General features: G+C 52.1%; 1 protein-coding gene across 5 annotated transcripts in view; it reads left to right on the top strand.

Moving 5' to 3' along the window:
* Positions 1-1,852: 1,852 nt before the first annotated feature.
* ZNF407 (zinc finger protein 407) overlaps positions 1,853-6,000 on the top strand; it is a 387,393-nt gene continuing 383,245 nt past the window's right edge. For all 5 annotated transcript variants that reach the window (XM_086372549.1, XM_086372550.1, XM_086372551.1 and 2 more), the window contains exon 1: positions 1,853-2,140. The gene's annotated coding sequence lies outside the window, so the exon portion shown is untranslated. The remainder of the gene's footprint in view (positions 2,141-6,000) is intronic.

Genomic DNA, 6,000 nt, shown 5'->3' with positions numbered 1-6,000 from the left:
TCAGTATTCTTGCCTGGAGAATCCCATGGACAGAGGAGCCTGGAGGGTTACAGGCCATGGGGTCGCAGAGTTGGACATGACTGAAGCGACTTAGCATGCATAGCATCACTGTTATTAGTATCATCTAACGGAACAAAGTCTGTTTTACTGACAGCAACAGTATTACTGTGGCTTGGAAATTTGAGAACACCTCCATTTACATTTAACAGAATTTAAAAGGGAACTTTACCCTAAATGACTCATTTTATACATGAGGAAAATGAAGTCAACTTGACTTCCTGAAGGTCACTATACGATGTAAAGGTCCTGCCTGTCTCAGTAAAATAACGGATGACGGGGAACTGAAAAATAAACTCAGGTTTGATTACACTGCTCCAAGAAGGAAGACGAATGTCAAATTCCCAAGGTAAGAAAAGAAAGGTAGCAAGATAAATCAGAACTCAAAATCAACAGAATGTCTATTCCACATGGAAAACAGTGCTAGCTACTGTAACTGTTGAGAAATTCATCACCTTGTCATCCAAAAGATGGATGGTGGACTGGAAAAGGCTGACTGTAGAGTTTACAGGCGAGGTCCACCTTTCCTAGCTGTGTGATCTTGGGAATAGTTGACTCTTCTAAACTGCAATTTCCTGTTATGGGTGACAGACATATGAGGCTTCACGTAGATTACAAAAACAATTTGACCAGATAATATCTATGAAAAATATAAGACAGAATTTAAAAACGATTATCAACTGAATGTTCTAATTCAGAATCACTGATCTGGAGCTGGCCTTCAGAGTTGATTGAGAAGTTAAGAAGTTAAAATGTTAGTCCCTCAGTTGTGTCTCCCTCTTTGGGCTGTAGCCTGCCAGGCTCCTCTGTCCATGGGCTTCTCCAGGCAAGAATACTGGAGTGGGCTGCCATTCCCTTCTCCAGGGGATCTTCCCCACCCAGGGATCGAACCTGGATCTCCCATTCGGCAAGCAGATTCTTTACCATCTGATCCACCAGGTTGAGAAAGCCTATCATTGTAATACTATCTTGGAAAAACTTCACTTACTTAAAAATTATACAAAGCTGATTATTTAGGAAATTCCCCTCCCTATATCTTTGAGATAAAATCAAAACTCCTTAGCAAGCTCTGTCTTTACATTGATCCCAAGCGGGGCGGCACAGCGGCCCGCTCCTCTGCGGACTTTTCAAGCTGCGGTCCTCCTCTCTCCAGACGGACTTCTGAGTCTCCTGAGAAAAGGCTGTAAGCTTCAGGTCGCCCGAAGTCCCTAGGAAAGGGGCAGGAGGGGGCCGTGGGTACTAGGCTCCGTCGTGCCTGTCTTCCTAACCCTTCTTGCGCTGTGCCCTTCACGTTTATAAAAACGGTTCGGCGGGGACGTCTTCAACGCCCGAGGTGTCTTCGGTTTCTCTTGCCAAACCGGCCAACAACCACCTTTGGCATCTCTGCCTCCCTGTTAGTATCGGAATTCGGCCCGTGGCTCCGAGGATCCCTTTTTTTGAGGCGCTCGTCAGGTCTTCCTGAGTCCCTGGAGCCGCGCACGCGCCCGGCGCGGCAGAGACCCTGTCCCAGCACGACCAGCGCCAGGCTCCGCTCGGGCCCAGGGCGGCAGCCTCCCCCGGGATCCAAGAAGGCGGGCGAGCAGGGGTGGACTGGTGGGCACGGGGTCGGGGGGACGGCGGACCGTCCGGCAGGAATCCGCTTGGGGAGCCCCGCAAACCCCGCCTTGCCCTCCGGGTCGGACGCTCCTAGTCGTCCACCCTGATTGACCCGTGTCTTCCCTGGTTTGCAGCCGACCTCTCCGATTTTTCTGTTTTCCTCACTTGGGGAGGGGGCGGGACTTCCTGTTCCATAGCCCAGTGACTACCGGCAGGAGGCACCAGACTGAACACTGGAGATATACAGGCCCGCCGGCCCGTCGGGACAGGGAGGGAGAACTCGATGTGGCCTTCACTAGCCCCGGTTCCAAGATCCGGGGTTCTGGCCAAGAGGCCCGGCGCCCCGTCCCCGAACTAGTAGTCCTGGTAGCCGCCGGAAGTGGGGAGCGCCGAAGCCGGAAGTCCCGCCCCTTCCTCCCAGAGGGAAGACGGTGAGCCGGAGGAGTCAGTCAGAGGGGCGAGCGGGAGCGGCCCCGCCGGCAAACAGGTGAGCTACCCCCCGGCCGGGGCGGGGGGCGTGGGGGCGGGGGCCGTCCGGCGTCAGCGCGGGGCCCGGGGGCGGGGGCCCGCGGGCCGGGGCGCGGGCCGATGGGCGCCGGACGCCCCGCCGCGGCCCTTCGCTCTGCCTCCGCCCCCCTCCCCCCGCCTCCGCCCCTCCCGGCTCGCCGGTCCCTCCCGGCGCCGCCCCGACGCCCCCGACACACGCCCGCCACCCGCGCCGGGCTCTCCCAGCGGGGCTGGCTGTCAGCGCCGAGGCCGCGATCGCGCGCCCCCCGCCCGCGATCGGCGCTTCCCCCCCGCCGGGCTGCTCAGCAGGGAAGCGCAGCGCGCCCGGGCGCCGCGTGCCGGCCGCCTCCGGCCGCGCGCTCCCGGCCTCCCCGAGCCGCGCTGCCGCCGTTACGGACGCCGGGCGGGCGGAGCGCCGGAGGCCTCGGGGCCCGGCCGCTCAGGTTCAAGCCGCCCGGCCCGGGACACAGACCGCTCGGGCTGCCGGCCGCCGCGGGTCCCGCCCGGTGCAGCCGGCGGGCGCGTCCTCCGTGCTCTCGGGCCGCTAGCCGGGGACCCAGCCGGGCGCCGCGGGCCGCAGCAGCGTCTGACCCCTGTCGGCTGCGCCGCGGTGTTACGGCCCGGGTTGTTTTCCAGGGGAACTCTGCAACAGGAAGCCTGGGCGGGGTGGGCACCCACGCGCACACGTGCAGGACTCCTTCATAGAGGATCGTAGCCCTGGCGCCGATCGAGGGAGAACTTTACAGTTTGAGCCCCTGGAACTGATCACCGCCTGCACCTGCCCTGCGGTGAAGTGTTTGTTAGTCCAGTGGGAAGACCGGACATAAATTGATCAGAGCATCCTTAGGAGCTCGTTTGACAGATACTCTGTATGCTTCATTTAGCACAGCAGTCTTGTAGAGTAGGAATTATTCCCTTTTCACCAACGGAGAGGAGACCCAGAGTAAATAACTTGGCCAAAGTTAACACCGGGGATTCCAATCTCAAATGTTTGTTACTCATTCTTTTTCAAGTTTGTGTTCAAGTCCTCAGTCACGAACTCGTGCCCGAGTCTGTGCGACCCCATGAACTGTAGCCCTCCAGGCTCCTCTCTGTCTATGGGATTCTCCAGGCAAGAATACTTCTCTCCTTCAGGGGATCTTCCCTACCCAGGGTTGGAACCCTGGCCCCCTGCCTGCACTGGCGGGCGTATTTTTTTACTAGGAGCCAACAGGGAAGCCTCCTTTTCAAGTTTGCTCCGTGTGAAATGACGGCTGCCTAGTGTCGTCGGTGGTGAACACTAGGGCAGGGCATTCCAGTAGCTCGTGTCTTCTGATGTGGCATGTGAGACAGTTGTGATGATTGCGGACAGCGCAGTTGCTACTGGTACCCCTCCCCCGCCCCCCTTTAAAAAAATTATTTTCGAATAATTTCAAATTTGCACAAAAACTGCAAGATTGGACAGAGTTCCATTGTTGTTCAGCAAAACACAGCCTCTGACTTGACTTAAACACTTCCTGCTTCCTGTCAGACACTCTTCTAGGTGAAGGAGAGATGAACGTGTTGCCCGAGATGATTTCAGGGCCGGTCGTGGAGACAGATACACAGACAGATACAGTGCCTGCTGCTCAGTGCTGAAGTGGACCGCGGGCCCACAGCGGGAGTGGTCACTGCGGGGGAAGAGCGCTGAGAGCCTGCAGGGTGCAGCCTTGAGTGAGATCTCCAGGGTTAATGGGGGTTCCCTTGATTGATGGGACGTTTTCCCCAGCATTCATTCTAATTAGGTTTTATTAGAGGAGAGCTCTCCAGCCGTTATAAAACAGACTCTTCTAATCTGATTCTCCTCCCTCCCTCTCTCACAGCCCCTCAAAGAAGAGATCTGTTTCTCAGGTATCACAGGGTGTGAGAAGAATCCCGGTTTATAAATCCATGAATAGGAGGATAAATTAAAGCCCTGTCATAATGGAAATACCTAAGACCAATACTTTTTATTATTTTTTTTTATTTTGAGTTTCTCAAGAATGTTTATTACACGAATATTTTAAGAAATGAGAGTGGCACTTAGCTTGAAATGAAGGGGTATGTTTTAAATATAAATCTTAAAAGGTATCATAATTTACTGTGTGTGTTAGTCACAGTCGTGTCCAACTCTTGTGACCCCATGGACTGTAGTCTGCCAGGCCCCTGTATCCATGGGATTCTCCAGGCAAGAATTCTGGAGTGAGTTGCCATTCCCTTCTCCAGGGGATCTTCCTGACCCAGGGATTGAACCCAGATCTCTGCCTGCACTGCAGGCAGATTCTTTACCATCTGAGCTACCTGGGAAGCCCAATGTAATTTATCAGTCGATCAGTTTTTGGTGGTAGTATGATATGATATATAAATAATATATAATTTATCATTTTAACCATTTAAGTGTACAGTTCAGTGACATTAAGTATGTTTACACTGTGTAGCCATCATTACCATTTGCCTCCAGAACATTCTTATCCTCTCAAACTGAAACTTAAAGTGTACTTTTTAAAAATGAAATGCAGTACAAAAGATTCTTCCAATCAACAGTTTTTCATTTTCCTAAATAATTTCACTCTTCCAGGAAAGAATTATTGCATAATGTCTCACTTGTACAACATTTGCTTAGACCTTTGGTAATTACAACCCTCCTTGAGTTGTTATACTGTTTAGTGGAATAGCAAGAGATAATAACAGGCATTATGATTTTGGTTTTGAGTTTCATAGAGTTTATTGAAACAAAAAACATATATATTAGTAACATAAAGTCACAATAATTTTAAATACACAAAAGGAGAAATACTATTCTTGGCCTCTGAAGGAATAGTGGGGTTATCATACCAAGGTCCGGGGTCACTGGGATCAGGCTGATAGAAGCTTGGACCAGGACAGAGCCAAGCACGTGTAAGTGTCTGATATAAACTGCAGATGTAGGAAAAATAAAGACAGAGCTTATATTTACGTTGGTATAGCTTAGGCCAATGGAGAAGGCAATGGCACCCCACTCCAGTACTCTTGCCTGGAAAACCCCAGGAGGAGCCTGGTAGGCTGCAGTCCATAGGGTCTCGAAGAGTCCGACAAGACTCAGCGACTTCATTTTCACTTTTCATTTTCGTGCATTGGAGAAGGAAATGGCAACCCACTCCAGTGTTCTTGCCTGGAGAATCCCAGGAACGGGGGAGCCTGGTGGGCTGCCGTCTATGGGGTCGAGCAGAGTCAGACACGACTGAAGCGACTTAGCAGCAGTAGCAGCAGCAGCTTAGGCCAAAGGTCTAGGAAACAAAACTTACTGTTTTTCAAGCTTGCTAAATGCTTCCTCCGATCTGATCACACTCATTATGAGAGGTCACAGAGCACCCTTCTTCTGAACTGTAAGGTGGTGTGTGAGTCCCATGCCAGAGACTTTGAGCGCCTTTGTCAGTTTGTGCTGCTCTAACAAAACACCGTAGCCTGGTAGCCGAGCCGGCAGACGTTTGTTTGTCACAGTTCTAGAGGTTGAGAAGTCCAAGATCAAGGTGGCAATTCCTGCTGAGGCTCTTCCTGGCTTGCACACAGCCTCCTTCTGGCTCTGTTCTCATGCAGAGAGCGAGAGAACTCTGGTCTTTCTTCCTCTTAAGAGGACACCAGTCCCATCTTGGGAGCCTTGCCTTCATGACCTTACTAAGCCTACCTCCCAAAGGCCCCATCTCTAAATACTGTCACATTGGGCGTTAGGGCTTCAAATTATGAATTTGGGGTAGGGGTTGGGGGGCGAAAGTTACAACTCTGTCTATAGCAATGGTTTGTTGGAATTTTTGTTATTATGTGTAACTCCTCCAAAACAAACTTGATATAGAACAAATAGAAAAC

Source organism: Bos grunniens, chromosome 24 (assembly GCF_055505025.1).
Source record: "Bos grunniens cultivar Pamir isolate PY7600 chromosome 24, Bosgru_T2T1.0, whole genome shotgun sequence".
NCBI lineage: Eukaryota > Metazoa > Chordata > Mammalia > Artiodactyla > Bovidae > Bos > Bos grunniens.
This window is presented reverse-complemented; position numbering and strand designations above follow the sequence as displayed.